A 16,874-nucleotide genomic window follows, 5' to 3' on the forward strand; every position below is an offset into this window, starting at 1 on the left:
AAATATAAGAGACATGTAAAGATGTGGGAAAAGAGCTTGTATAATTGGTATTCTGTCTTTTAAAACCAAAACAGTTTTTCTGCCAGTGAGTGAAAATCACTTTCACTCACTCAGTAATTGACATTTTTTCTGTTATTTTACTTTCTTTTTTTTTCCTTTCCTCTTGCTTCTGTTGTTTTTAATGTCTTGTAAATGCATTGCGAATATTGTTGGATTTGCTGGAAACCTAACTACTACAACTGAACTGTCAATAGAAATGACGGTTCTTCTGTCATCTTTCCCTCATGTCTGACAGGTCCACTCCAGGGTGTAGGATGGTGATTGTAGGCTGTCAGCCTGGAAACATCAGCGAGCAGCACTTTGTGGAGGTCTTTGGACAGTGTGGGGATGTCACTGCCATCCCAGAGAGCAAGAAGTCCTGCCATATAAGATGTGCTGAAGCATTTAATATGGACAAGGCTCTCTTCCCTCTGATGTGTCTTCACATGTCGCAGGTGGAGGACATAGTCTTGTCTGTCCCTCATATTAATTCCAGATTTTATTTTTCACCCAATCCCCTTGGTCTAAAGGGAAACTCGTTCGTGAGGTGTGTGCTGGTTTACATTGGGTTGGAAGGTCAGAGGATAACAGCTTTCTTTCTTCCTCACTCGGACAACATGAAATGTTCAAAGGCCATATGTGTTGTCAGTCCACTGCTATCAGTGCAGTCAACCCTCCCACAGTGCACTCCTTCACCTCAGGTGGAATGATGAGCTGTTCACTTTTCCTCTGATGGAAATGAAAGGGCTGATATCTATCACTCAGCACTACAGTTGTCTGGCCTCATATTCATCACAGACCATTTGACAGATGGACATATAGATAGGGGGGTTGCATGGACAGGTTTGGAGGTGAATGACAGAGATCTAGTTGAAGACTTAAGAGAGTCTGGAAGTCCAAATATGACTAAATGAATAGACTGATCTTATGATTTATAGCTTGTTCACAGTACATACATTTGGGGTCACTTTAATTTTTTCTTGTTTTTTTTATCGTAACTAGTATTTGTGGGAAATGACTTTGTTCTGTTGTTTGGTGGCCTAAAGCCCATGATATGTAAATCCTGATTTGTGCAATTTAACAGGTTGAACATCCGCATTCACCAGTTAGTGGAAGCTATCAATGGAATCCCTTGTCAGCTCATGTAATGTGTTATCTATAGAGAGTTTCTCTGTTAATTAATTATCTAATCAGCTGTGGTGCCAACAATTTCTCCTGATTTCCTCATTTTTTTTGCAAAGGGTCCCACCACTCGGTGGCATATATAAAATCCTTTGGCCAGAGGGATGCTGCTTTTTCTGCTCTTATAGAACAAGATGTCTCAGAGCTCATCGCGGGAATTCAGCTTTGATTTTTTTTTTTTTTTTTTTTTTTTATCTCCACCCCACGGCTTCTCCTGCTCAGATGCCTTAAATGCTCCTCCGTGAATTGCCAGCCATATATTCCCTCCTCACAAACTCATTTAGAACAAGAGCTGCTGCAATAACACCTTCTGCATTATTTAACATGTGTGCGCACCTGTGTGTGTGTCGGCAGTTTCATCTCCTCCTGCAGCAAGTCGGGAACAGTAGGCCCATATGGTAGGACCAAAACTGATCCATTTGATGACGACTCCCTTCCTGTGACACACACGCACGTATTCACAAGCAGATATACACAGCATCAGAAAAAAATAAACTCAGTTATTCTTTTTCCTCTGCTTGCGCTGACATCCAAATTTATCAGTGTTTTCCACTGTTCAGCGTGTGTGTTTGTGTGAGGAAAGACTGGCCCAGGGCTTTGTGAGCTCATTTAGACCAATCAATTAACAAAACAGGAGAGAATGCACTTCACACCCACAAACAGCCAGCACAATGAGCTTTGAGTACCAGGTGGGAGGTGGTGGGGCGAGCCAGGGCTACCACTGTAATTAGTGTCTCTCACTTGTTGTACATACTGAGCGAAGAACTCGAGTGACTTACTCAGCTTATATCTATCTGTGTCTGTCTATCAAATTGGAGTGTAATTTTGATAACAAGACATAGTGACAACACAGATGCTGTGCAGATCAGGTTGTCTGCTCCAATCTGGAGTTAAATGAGGACAAGTTGATCAACCTAACAGATCCCAACATGTATGTTTTTTTATACTTTTCTTCTGTGCTTGTGTATTTGCATTTTCTGTCTGTTAGTATCTCTCTCTATCTACCAATCAGAGTAGCTGTTACATTTCGCCCAGTCAACATATTCTTTTGATTAGTTATTGTCTCTCTCTTCCATCAGCTCTGTTTTATTTCTTCATTCTCCTCCTTTCACCTCACCTCCTTTTTCTTTTGTCTCATCCCACCTCAGTCATCTTTCTCGTTTCTGTTTTAGCTCCAGCACAGGCGAAAAAATTACCAATGGACTCCACATGGATTTCAGAGAAAACTTCTATGGAAAGCAGTGCATGTTAACCAACGGAGGAGAGGCACCAGTGCAAGAAGGTGGAAGACCGCACTTTCCACCTCCAAGCCAGGAGACTGGATCAAAGGTTGGTGGTCAAATAAAAAACATGTATTCATGCCAGTCTAACTGTGCATATGCAGTACGCATGAAGGTTGGCTTACTGGATGAAAACCTGCAAAATCTGATCAGTTTGGACAAGACTAACTAATATTGTTCTGATAATTGATTGATATCTATATTCATTTTCTGATAAATACTCAATCTCATTGTATTTGAGTTTAATAACAGATGAATTATCGAAATCTTCTGTGGAGTAAAGTAACCTGCGGCAGAATATTCAGATGTGGACATGGGTCAGGGTTAGGCTTACAGGTTCAGGATCTTAGTGCACTTGGTTATTTTCCTTAATGTTTACAGATTTTTTCCTCATCCTTCCTGATTAATACGTTGATCTATCTGCTAATTGACCCATTCATGGCTGAGTTTTTTAAATTCAAGCTGTTAAAATACAGAAGTAAGCAACAAGGATTACACATTAAAATAATATTTGCTGACATCCTACGCTATTCAGAAGTGCTTCAGTAGTTCATTGTTACCAAACGAAACCACTTATTAATACTGTATCCAGTTAAATCCAGATTGGATCTGAATCCAGCCAAAGCTCCTTGCTGCATGACATCCTGCTTTCTTTTTGTTTATCTCCACTAAAACTGTGGAATTAAAGCCAAACAAATAACCCTTAAAAGAAAAAAATTACATAGAATTATTATATTATGAAGAATGTAGGTTCAAAGTGACCACGTCATCTGTCCGTGACCATCGTCGCTCTGATTTATCAGGTATTTATTTGTGATAAACTACGGTAAAGCATTCTTATCCTTAATTTTGTTTATTCGTGTATTCATGTTCCAGTAATATCACAGCTGAAGGTCTAGTAAATGGCATTGTGAATCTCTGTCCTTTGTCAATTGTCAGTGATCGAACACCAATAATATTCCTCCATATTGTGTATTAATAATGCTGCTGCAGGGGGTTTGTGTATGAGACTTTAGTCTGCCTGTGAACAAACAGGAGCACCTCAGGGGTTCATGAGTAAACACCTTGATTCAATATCTGTCGCTGTGATAGATCATCATTCATGCCAGCCGCCCTCTAGATCCTTCTGTGCATTTGTGTTTGTGTGAATGAGTATAAGTGTAGTTCAGATCGACAGGGAGGAATTAACAGCATCTGCCGAGCACATCTTAAATAAATGTAAACCTCCCCAGCTGCTCAGTCTGTAAAGCCACTACATAGCACTTATGTGTGTATCATATCGTGTGCTGCCGAGAGAGTTGCCAACTCCCTGAAAAATAAATAAGGGACGCCTAGTTGGCAGGGCCGGCTGACCTGACTGCCTTCACCCTATCCTGGCATCGTAAAAAATTTTTGTCTTTTTTTGTGTGAGCAAAACATCTTTTAAACTATTTGTCACAAACCTGAATTTAATTTGGGATTTTATTTTATTTTTTTTAAAGGATGGAAACAGGAATAAATACAGGACGATTCCGTTTTTCAAGGGGCGGTTGCCAAGCCAAGCTGTGGAGGGCTGCCGGTGTGTTTTGTTTGTGCACAGAAGAATGGTCTCTGTAACGCTCCTCTGACTTGGAAGCAGCACTGCAAAGCAGCAGCGAGCAGAATAACAACAAAAATCAATAAAGTCTCTTGACATCATCTGATTATTCACCAGACAAAGCAGGAGCACAGCTAGAACCTGAGTTTAACAACAGCTTTACACCTTTACTTTTAACCTGCGGCAGGAGCTGTTTACCTGAAACCATTCTTCCAATTTCACCCCCTGCACGTTCAGCCTATAGGTATGATTTGGTTAGTTATTTTTAGTTATTTTCATCCCCACTGCCTCATTCTTTACAGAAACTTGTGCAAATGACCCGCAGACGACACAGCAAACAATTTGGATGTTGCTAAGCCAGCATGTACCAAAATAATTAAGCACAAACATTCATTAAATTTAATTTCAGCTTTATTTAAATATAGAGTTGGCCAAAGTTGAACTTTTTTTTTCCTCCTTTTGTTAAATTTTAATTGCTTGTTCATTCTGAAACATTCCCTTCATTTGAACTTATTACCTCTCGCTGTTTCCCTCATCAGAAAATAATGAGTCCATTTTGCAGTGGCAGCTTGCTCCCGTTGACTGTGACTTTTCCTTTCTTCCCCTCTTGGAGAGACAGAACTTTAGCTGGCAGAGGCTCTTCTGTTATTGTTCCTCTGTAGTATCGATTCTGCCCTCATTCCTCTATTTCCTGTCTCTTTTTACTTCCTACTGTTCATTTGACCTATCTTGGTGAATTGATTGAGGCTTTTTTAAAGGCAGCACTTTTTCCACCCTCTCTTATGTATGAAAGAAAATGTTCCTGAAACAGCAGCTTGTGCTCCTGACATGGTGGGAATGAGGCAAAGTTTAACTATTGGAAGACCAAAAACTCTTTGCTCTTCTATCAGCCACGTGGAGTAGCAGATAAGAAAATTCAGCATGAAAATGTGATGGAAGAGGCCAAAGAAAGGTTCAAGACTGCAGTAGCCGCCATATTGGCTCAGTGTGTCTAACCCTGAATGGCACACGCTGGGTCAATCACTTTTAGTAGGTTTATATTACAAATAACGTGTAGAATTCAAATAATATAATTTTGCAGTCAAAGATTAACATTGCTAGGAATACCTAAATGAAATCAGTGAAATCTTCTTTTCATAAAGCTCCGTAAGTTTTCAATTTTCTTCAATAAAACACCCTGAAAATGCTGTCAGAGAATGTGTAGAATGCTGTTAGTGAAGAAAGAGATGAAAAGGAAAATATTTTAGAACCAATATAGTCACTGTATGCACACGAAAGGTTTTTAAGTTTTAAAAAGCTTACGCTGCATTTTTATTCAAATCAAAATAGATTTCTTCTAAGTTGTGAAGACGCAATGTTTTGAACCTTTTAGTTGGCAGTCAGCTTCACAGACGTGTATATATATTTATCAGGAAACTTGACTGAGGCCGCTTCGAGTACAGATGAGTCAATATGATAAAAAGAGAGCTAGTTTGTTTTTATCAACTTATTTTTTATTTCAAGTTCACAAAAACAAAAAATCTCTCTCCCCACACAGACAGACACAATTATAGTGTAACTGTTGCACCATAACTACTATAACACAAACCAAATTTAAAAAGTTGATTTACTGGTGAAATGGTTGGCATTAATGAGCAAGAATATGAAATTTTATTTTAGCAGCCTGAGTCATGAGGGGATAAAATAAAAAGTCTTTGATTTCAACCAAAGCAGCTGTCATGCCTCACTCCTAAGTGCATGCTTATGAAAAGGGGCTGCTGAAGTCTGCTTCGGCCACCAAGCATCCAAAACTGAATTGAACTGCACTTAGATTATTATGTTTTTGGAATCCAACATAAAATAAATATATTCAGAAATCTACTCCAAAGGGAGCAGCTGTGTACACTTTCTGCTGAGAGTTTCAGTAATGATTAATTCCATTCTTCTATCTGTAAAGACCAAAACTCACTGAACCCAGAACTTATGCAAAATCTTACAGGGCCCTGAATTGGCAAATTGAGTATTAATATAGAGGATAGTTTCAGGTCGGGTCCTTCGCCACCAGTCAGGGAAACAAAATATTCAGAAAGTATTCATAGATCGAGGAGCACATATGCTGCTTTGTCTGTCTTGGTCGCACCAGCCACCTGGTGAACAGTGGTCTGATGTCACAGTCTCCGGGGAATAACTCTCCATCCCGCAGAATTTGCCATCCATTTAGTGGTTTACTTGACTAACGGCTCCAATTGGCTACACTACACTGCAGTAATTCCCTCGACCCTTTGCTGTCTGCTGTTCTCTCACGGGTCATGGCTTTATACACAGTATATCAAATGCCCAAATGTCTAGTGAGAAATACCATGACATAAATAAGCCCTAAGCCACACATTTCACACATACAGAAGGCCTCTCTCCCCCTGTCTCCATTTCCTTTTTGTCTGTCTATCTTCCGTTTTCTCTCTCTCTCTCTCTCTCTATCCCCCCCCCCCCCACACACACACACACACAGACAGACTTCAAGCAACAATTTACATTAATCACAAAAATAATCATATTTGTTTGAAGTGACAAATGTTCCTGGCACCACATTTTAACAGCTTATTGTCAGAAAAAAAATAAAGTTGTCGCAGTTTCTGTCCCGTAACAGCTGGTGTACGACGGATTATTTTTATGAGCTGGATGTTTTAATGTGAAACGCTGCAGTGCTGCATCTAGTGCTGCTAGTGAAAGCCACAGCATCCGTTTATTCCAGACCATTACAGCCATAAATAATGCGTTCTTGATACGTCGTCTGATTCTTGACATTCTCCTAAACATCCACACATCAGATCTGTTCAACAGGTGAAAAATAAGTCTGGTGTTCACAGCTCTCCCCCCAGGGAAATTAGCTGGTAGGAAGCACAGCAGCAGAAAAAGCTGATACGTGTGAGTGTGATGCATCTTAACACATTGTTGTAGTCATACAGATGTCACTTTCTTCAGATCAGTTCCGGCAAAGTACAAAACAACCCATCAGCCCAATAAGAAGTCAGCTAACGTGAACACAGTGAACACAAGCTGATTAGATAGAGTAACTCATGTTCCCATGACATTAGTGCAACTGTGACATGACAAACATCTCTTACTTCACATCAGTAACTTTGCCCCTCGTCTCTCTCTCGCTCTCTCGCTCTCTCTCTCTCTCTCTCTCTCCTTCCCTCTCTCAACCCAACCGGTCGAGGCAGATGGGCCGCCCCCCCTGAGCCTGGTTCTGCCCGAGGTTTCTGCCTGCGCCTGCTCATGGGGGGATCTGTTGGGTCTCTTTAAATCATTTTAGAAAGAGGTTGGTCTAGACCTGCTCTTTATGTGAAGTGCCATGATGTAACTTTGTCATGATTTGGCGCTATATAAGTAAATTTGATTTGATTTAACTGTTGTTGCTGTAATGGCTGCTGTCACAGCTTGTCACAGGCTGTGGAATAAATTCAACTACTAATCTTAATACTCATAATACTAATGTAGCTAAACAATAGCCAATCACTTTATTTTTCATTTATTAAACTTAATATATTTTGTGCTTTGTAATCTTTTGCAGTAATAACCTGCAAGCGCAGTAACTAAATTATCCATCCATCCATCCATCCATTATTTATGCTGCTTATCCATCTGAGTCTGAGTGGTTGTTTGTCTCTGTGACGGACTGGTGTCCTGTCCAGCACCCCCGCAACCCAGAAAGGGATAATCCACAGGAGATGAAAGAATGACTAAATTAAAAATATATTCAGTGTAGTCAAATTAAAGGACAAAGGCAAATGTATGCAATACTAATACTACTAACAATAATTATTATTATTTGAGACAATAAAGTTGGATGAAACTATTTGGAAAGATCTACAGTATGAAAGTGCAAGGTACATACTAAATATACCACTGGGCATAAGGGAGGTTAACCTTTGACCTCCAGCATTCATACAGGTTCTTTACCTTTATAATACAGTGCCTACTGAATGCTGTATGAGGTCAAAAAGAAAACCCTGAATTGTGAGTTGAATAGAAGGATGAAATGAAGATATCACCCGAGATCGGGCTGTGCTGCTCTGCTCGATGCAGGCTACATACAATACAAGCTGGCTTGTATTGATACCCACTCATGTTGTGTCCATTTGAAAAGGGCAGGTTGAGGTGGGTTGTGACCTCCTAAGACTTTTCCTCTCTCACATTATGAGTCTTTATCTGTCTCTGCCGGTCACACTTATTCATTCCGCTCATTCTTTCTATCTTTGTGTCTCGTTGAAGGTCTTCCACATCCTACACAATACAAACATTTAAACACCATTTCTATTCATGAGTCTGTCTTCTGCTCACCGTAGGTCCACCCATGCAAATGTCAACAAAGATGCTGGCCTCCCATGAGGCAGTTTTACACATCACACCTGTGCACAAAGTACATTCATATTTAACAGGCTCTGCTTTTGTTAGAGCTTCAGTCTGCCGTCCAAGGACACGTTGTTAAAGGCATCAACAATCCTGTCACCTTCAATGGAATTCGTTGTATTGACAAAGCCAAAAACATTGTCTCCATTTTAGGGCATGTACCATTTTGTAGCAGACATGCATGCAGAGTAGGGTCAAGAAGTTTTCTCCTTGAAATTGTTATATTTATAAGTAGTCATAGTATACAAGTAGCAGAAGTGATTGGTCTTGTTTGACAGTATATGAATGCCAGTTATTGATGATCATGAAAGAATTAATATACAATCAGGGACCCCCTTACTTCTACAGGATTTTCACCTTGCCTCCAAATGTAGCCATTCAGAACAGCTAAAAACTGTTAACTGGCCAGGGAATATGAGACCTTTTGTTGTTGTGAGTGTTCTGACTAGCATTGGCTGTGTCTTGGCCCTAACCACTGCCAGTTTCTGACATGTGTTGCTAAGCATGGCTGCCTTCCATCAAAATCATAGGCAACATCTCCTGGGTGCTGCACCCTCACCAGAGAGATGGTTTCACCTCTCAGTGATTCCAGAAAAGAGGAAGAAAAGCCAATTTAGAGCACCATCGTCTTCTGTAGTTCCAGGTTTCATGCCATGTCTCCAGTTTGCAGAAAGTGTTCTCTTTTTGGTTTGGACTGCACGACCCCTTTTGGTGAAACCCTGGACAAAGTCTACAGTATAAAGAGATAAAGAATTTGAAATTTGTAACAACTGAATTTAAGTTTTCCTTAAGTCCTCAGATGAAATGATTTCAACCGCTACCAGGCCGTTTTCTGGCCTCTTTCAGCAGGCTGGTGTCTTTCTAAAGTTGTTTTGTCTGTTTTGTTTCACAAAATGTACAAATTTCCACAGCGAATCCGGACCATGTGCCATTTTGACTAATTCATTTGCTTTGGGTTAATTCCAGACTTTGTACACAGGAAGATTATGAGATTTTGGTTTCTACTCTCCAACTAATTAATATGTTCTTGGATATAAAATATCACAGAATTTCTCAGATCCATGTAATTTATATTGAGTATTTGTTTGTGTTGCTTCAACTCCGGAGATCAAATTTCAGCCTTTGCTGAAAACTCATGTTCATCCTCATGCTATAAAAATATATACAAATAAATCTACTTAATTTTGCCCACCTTTTGCATCGAAACACAATTTGATATATATATATATATATATGATTGCACACAACAAATAATACTGCAAACCTATTTTCTGCCATGTTAACACTTTATTTGTTGGTACAGGTATCAGTGCAAATCCAATCCAATCATCCAAATGCGGTGACTGTACTCTAAATAAATGTATTTATATCTACACCGAATAGCCAGCACACACTGATAGACAGACGTACATTTTTCCAAATCTAAACTGCACTGTCCAGTCTATGAGCTTTGATATACAGCCATAACATAGAAACACTTTGGAAGGAAATAGGAATATCAGGTCTTAGTAATGTACGCCAGAGATGATGCATGTTTTTATTCTTACTTTTATTACATATTTATTAAGTTTTCAGACTGCTCTTTTTTAATTTTGTTTATTTTTTGTTGTATATACACTCTGCCTTATTTATTAATGTGTACATGTCTGGCACTACTTTATACCTGAATTTCCCCAAAGAGCAGAATAACGTATCTGTCTATTGGAAGCTTTCAAGATTGGAAAGGATGCAGTATGTGATGTTGACAAGATATATCAAGATGCATAAAGCCAGCATGTTGTTTCTGTAATGTTATTTCATTGAGGTAATCTATACAGATTAAATGTTGTGTTCGCTGTCAAAAGGCCTCCAAGTCATACCAGTGGTCTGTTTACAGAGCGAAAAGAAGGCAGGAATTCAGCAAAACAACATAAAAGAGTCTATTCTGGCATCTGATAAAAGCTGAAGTATTTATGATTGTAAATTAATGCCCTGTGGCTTGGACAGGCATCACAGGCCTGTACTGGCATTTGTTACAGGTGAGTAGATTAAAGACTCAACACAATGGCTCAACATTAGTTAGCTGCCAAACCGCTGAATAGCTCCAAAAATAAACTTTTTTAAGAAGGGTTTTAAACTTAAAACATGAGTTTAGTTTGCATAGTTGAAGAAACTGAAATATTAAGAAATCAACTGACTGATACATTCATTTATATTTGCTTTGGTCTACCATAGTTTGATCATGTAGCTTTCATATCTGGGTTGGTTTTATTTATTTTTTTTTTCTCAAGATAAATCCTGTGAAAATATTTAAATATGCCAGCTTTGTTAATGTCTAAAATCTCTATCCTCATGTTTGTTTTATGTAATTGGACACTCTCATCTAGGTTGTATGGCTCCTGTGTTTTCTGCCAGCTACATTACAATAAACCTAATCTGAAAAAAGTGCATTATACCAAATAGCAATTGATGTACAATGCTTGCCTCTTTCACAAATATGGCAAACAATGTAAACTACAAATTTAAAATTTGTATTTAAAATTTTAGCATTCCTCTGTGAGGATTGTTACAGAATGAGGTGGTTGACACATCAGATGCAAAGTTTGGGTTGATAATGCCTTTTAGTCTTAGCATATTAACTTTATTTAAAAACCCTAATAATCAGTTTTCTTACAAGCCGAATTACTCAGTGTTATAAAAGTATGTTTATTAATCATTTTTTAAATTTTTGCTGACGCACATTTAAAACAAGTAAATCTCAGCAAATCGTGTATCTGAAACAATCCCTGTAAAACAATTTGTTGTGGAAAGCTGCCATCTTTATTGTTTTTTTGTCTTTCGTCACACTTTCTAAGCAGTGGAAAGTCTCTCACAATCTCGACTGTTTCAACCAAATTTATGTGAAAGGAAGCATCCCCATGTCGCCCCTAACTGAATCCTTTCAAAGCAGTAGCTGTATCCTTGTGCGTATGACTGGGGAGAAAAATATGAAATGAAACTCAAATCAAATGTATACTGGGTAAATAAACAAGAGTATCATGGTACTATTGTGCTGATTTTTGTTTTCCTCAAACTCACCCTGGATCGTTTATTTATTATTATTATTATTGTTTTTATTAGTTGCTTCCTCTATCCTTATTAATGATTTCTGATAATTGCGGGATGTTGCTTATTGATGTGAACTTTATTGGCTTCTGAAGGGTAGCATAAATAGTTAAGACCACTTTTAAGATAAGTGCTCTGTAGAAATCTGTTGTGTAGGCTATTATTTATCGGTGGTCGCAGATTGTGTCTCACTCCACTTTGCTTCAAAAAAACTAGCATTGGAAAATTTATGGTAAGCTCATAGACACAAGAACCTGAACATACAGAATGAGGAGGCTAATCCTTAAAGATGGCTTCACATCCAGAAATGTACATAATCTTTAAATATATCACATTTAAATTGTACATTCGGTAACAAAGGGTACTTGATGGTAAAGTACAACTAATCGGAGCAAGGGGTCTGTACATTGAACCATGAGCAACTGTTTGAGGATGAGCCGCTAATAACAATTATAGTAAGAGCAGAAGTAAATGAAAAATGGGTGGAACAGAAAATACCGTGTTTGTATCTGTTCTTCGAATTGTAATCTGTTGAATGAAGTTTTGCAGATAAGTTTCTAAAAAAAAAAAAACTATCCGCTGCCCAGGCAAAAAAACACGCAGGCGCAGTGCGTTGCCTTTTTCTGTATTATTCACTGTCAGCCTACTGCCGCATTAATTACAGTGAAGACTTGGTGTGATGTAGACCGAGCTGTGAGATTTGACTGACAAAATTGTGACCTGTGTGTAGGGACAGATGAAATACACACAGACAAACGCATGTGTTCACACTTTTGCACAAACACTGCATATTTTGCATATCCACCCACAGGAAACACACATCATTGCAGATCAAGCTTTGTCACAGGATGTTACGAAAACCTTTTCCTTATTGAATGTAAATGAGTTCCGACTCTTTGTGAATATTCATGAACATTATCAAAAGAGAATAGCATTCATACTGCGCCATCCCCTGCAGACCTATGAAAATGCAAATAACTTTCCAGAAATAGACCCAGGCAAGCATTCAGAACTGCTGCTTGGAGCTGTCCACATTAGCGTCTTGATACATTAATCACGCTTTACACTATAACCTATGAATATTGGTTCGCAGTTAGATGGAGCATAGTGCATCTACATATTGCTATTAACTCCCCATTGTGACGGTTCCAGCCTGGTAGAGGGTGCATCTCACAGGGTGAATGTATATTCACAGGCCTATGTTTGTTTCTGCTGCGTGTAAAAGCCTTGTGTGTAAATAAGCGTTCCAATGAGGCATTTCAGAGTTTTGTTAGCTGATGTTAGCATTTATAGCTTTTTACTTTTTACTTCACCTCTTCGTTATTACTTCATTTCTGTCACTGCCTTTCTACTGAAGTTAGCGTGCTAACAGCTACCTTTGGTAGCTTTACTGTCATTTCACTTTTTGATACAATTCAATGCCACAAAAGAACATTTTGCTTAAATGCCTAGTGTATATGTAACATTTCACATCGCGGTAAAGAAAACCTCAGTCTTTCATCACTTATCTTGTTAACACTACAGTAGCCAAAATTCTTTCCAGCTGTAGACAGCTATATAACATTGGCAAAACGTAAGAGTATGTCCTTAAAATATAGTCCATTCAAGGGTTTATAATGTCTTTCTGTGATGCTTCATGACATTATTCAACTAATAGTATCCGTTAATGTTAAATTAAAGAAGTCCTGTATCTACCTAGAGATAATATTGTTTTTTTTTTTTTCATCTGCTGTGGACCTGACCAAAGTCCAGTGATGATCGAGCACCATCAGGTCAGAATAACATTTTTTCAATAATTTTAATTTTTACTTTTTTCATGATCAATGACATGACAGTACGGATGGATGGATGACATGACAGTGCCTTTTCCAAAAGGCCCCAGCTATCCTTTGTTTCCAGTGCCATTTAACAAATGTTGGCCAGCTGTTAGCGCCTCAGTGAAACTGACAGAACGACAAAAATGTCAGTTGTTTTGGCAAAATCTTCACAAAGTGACATTCATAAAACAAGTTTATTTGTCCAACAATAGGTTGTCACGTCATGAGAGAGATAACATTTGTGTGTGTGTATTTGCAATGTCATAAAATTTACAGTGTATGTATTTTTATTTATCTTATTTTCTTTTTCAAATAGATGATCTTATTTTGAAGAAACAAACTTTTGGAGTTCAACAGTTTGTCTTATGGTGTTCTAAAATAAATAAAAATAAATAATAATGTACAGGTTATTGCAGGGAATCACTCAAAAGTAGATGGTTGAGGAAAACAAATCATGAAATGCAACCACCAAAGCGAACCTACAGCTTTTTTTTTTTTTTTTCATTGAAATGTAGTTTTCAGTTGTTGTAAATTACATGTGTGACTAAGCAGATGTAAGAAAGGTTGTTGTTTATATTTTATTCACGACAACTGTCTTCACACATTCCACAATGGCATTTGAGAAAGTTAATAGCTACAGTGCAGTCATGATATTATGCAGCGCTCTTTGATCTTGAGCGCTTTAACATGCTTAACTGCCTGTTATAATCCCACTGTCTTCTATCTGTTATATACTTTCACACTGCATTAAACAGAGAGAAAAGACCTTGTGCCTTCCACTGTGGTAATAGAGATCATTTGTTACTGTGTGTGTGTATCTAGCAGTGACAGGACAATATTATTTCTACACAGGCCAAACTGGCTAGGAGTGTCCAACATGACGATCGGCGCGTTCTCACGTTTATATTTATTTGATCCTTCTTAAAGTGCAAATGAAAGTCACTTAACCACATAATTCTTCAGCCACAGGTAGTTACATCAGCCTGTGACTGTGGCTTTGTTTTGTGTCCGCAAAAAGGTTAAAAATGGAAAAAAAAGTTTGGATCAGACAAATGTTTGATTGTGTGAAGTCCAATAAACAAGTAAAAATAATATTTAGCAGACCTTCTAAAGACATCCTTACAGTAAACACTGATGGACTATAACATTATGACCACCTGCTTCACCCTGATCTGTATAAGCATGGCTGTGGTATCTGATCCAAAAATATTAGCAGCAGATCTTTTAAGTCCTGGCAGTTGAGAGGTGGAGCCTTTATAGGTTGGACACACGTTCTACAGATTCTGGATATGATTGAGGTCGCCACATTTGAAGGCCAAGTCAACACCTTGACCTGGTTGTTGTTATTCAAACCATTCCTGAGTTATTATTGTAGTACCGCGGGGAGCATGATCCTGCAGCTGGAGCCATTAAGGAATATGGTTTACACAAAGAGGTGTGCATGGTCTAGAGCAGTGTTATCATAGTTGTTACAAGTCAAAATAACCTTTCCCAACGAACCACTGTCCAAAGCGACACACTGCCTCCACCAGCTGGACTTCTTCCCACAATTCCTCCTGGTCACATGGCTTCCCTGGCACCTACCTAACCATCACGAGATGTGTGATCTTTCTTTCAGAATCAGGATGAACTTTTTCAGCAATTTCAGCTACAGTGGCTCTTCAGTTGAATCAGGCAAGATGGTCCAGCCTTAGCTTCCCAGCTACATCAATGACCTTTAAACCTCCACAACGTATGTAATGGTAAGCCACTTTTCCTTCTTTTGGTGCACTTTTGGAAGGTACTGACCACCATTTCCCACAGGAGCTGCAGTTCTGGAAAAGCTCTGAAGTAGTCATGCTGCCATCACAGTTTGATCCTTGTCGTTCATTCACATGTTTACACCTGCCTATTTTTCTTACCTCTAACACATCAACCGCAGGCCAAAATGTTCACTTGCTGCCTAATATATCCCATCCTCTGACAGGTGTGATTGCAACCAGATAGTTTATATCATTCACTTCACCTGTCAGTGGCTGTAATCTTTTGGCGCATGTCATAATAGCATCAAAACACAATAAGTATACACACTTGACAGGGTGGTTTGGAACAGGACTATGAAAACACTTTTGCATCACAAACAACAGTTGTTGATCTTGGTGCTCGTGTTAAAAAGAAGCAATCCTTGCAGTTCTCAATATTTTTATTTTTTCTTCAGGAGCTGGAGGTTTGTGTCTCTTGTCACTTCTTATTCTAAAAAAAAAAAAAAAAGACCTGTGTGTGTGTGTGTGAGAGAGAGAGTGAGTGTGTGAATGTGTCATTCATTCCACCATGTCTGGAAGGGTGTAAACTTTTTAACAAATGCAAGTCCAAGTGACAGTGAGCTGTGATTCCAAACAGCACACAAAACAAGTGTGTGTGTGTTTGTGCACGTCGGTATGTACATGTTTTGAGATGCAAAAACTGTCTCAGTACATGAAATGCACAATCTAGATAATTAACAAGTGTTTGTCTCGTGGTTTTTAAGAAAATCTGAAATGTGCCAGCTGATGGGCATCATCATGATGTTAACGATGACACTGGCCATAAAGTATTCTACACATAATCATACATTAGTAATAATTAAGGTGTGTATATTCTGAATTGTCTAAAAACCACTTAACTAAAGTGACAGCAGAAATACTATCAGTGTTTTTGAGCGAGACTATATTTTGTGTTAACAAGCTAATAACTGTGTGCCAGTAAACATCAATCATCCTGCTGCTACAGCAGAATACTCCCAATTTTATTATCCAAAAACCTCGCAAACAGCAAGCTGAGCAGTGATCAAAGCCTTTGTGATGCCATCACCATCTTTTCCACGTTTTTTTTTTCTCTGCAGCACTGTCATTTATTAGTGCTGAATTACAGGACAGCCTTGGCCATCAACACTACACTCACAACATCCAGCAATTTTAGTTTGCATGTTTTTCAGGCATTAAAGAACGATGTCAAAACACAATTACATCCAGTACATTGTAATCTGCGTAGAAAGGCTTTTAGAAAGACACTGGTGAAGACAGATTTTATTGTGTTTCTACGTTTTTTTTTCTGAGGTGGAAATGACCAAATTAGTTCTAACACCAGTACTGGTGTATGTGTTGGCCACACTTCTGTTTCAACTGCACTTTAGGCTTTGTAGCTGGATAAATCTCCAAACAAGTGTGGAGGTGTAGGTACAGTGCTTGTTTCTCCTCTCTGGAGGAAAATGTAGGAAATCACAAAAAAGTAGTCGCAATCATTGGAGAGAAAATACAGTCAATCAAATTGGCTGCACAAAAAATGGCATTAAAACTGTCACAAAGGAAGTCCTGGGTGGCTCAAAAAAATATTGAATTGTAAACCAAAACACACACGAACCTGTAATCTGATATTACAAAAAGGTAACACAATACAAGATGTACAGCTGTGTACAACAGGAAATAGAGCTAATCCTTTGAGCTTTGTTTTCTAAAGGAAACTCGTGCCCTCTAGGCTTCACATTGG

The sequence above is a fragment of the Echeneis naucrates genome, chromosome 10 (assembly GCF_900963305.1).
Source record: "Echeneis naucrates chromosome 10, fEcheNa1.1, whole genome shotgun sequence".
NCBI classification, from domain to species: Eukaryota; Metazoa; Chordata; class Actinopteri; order Carangiformes; family Echeneidae; genus Echeneis; species Echeneis naucrates.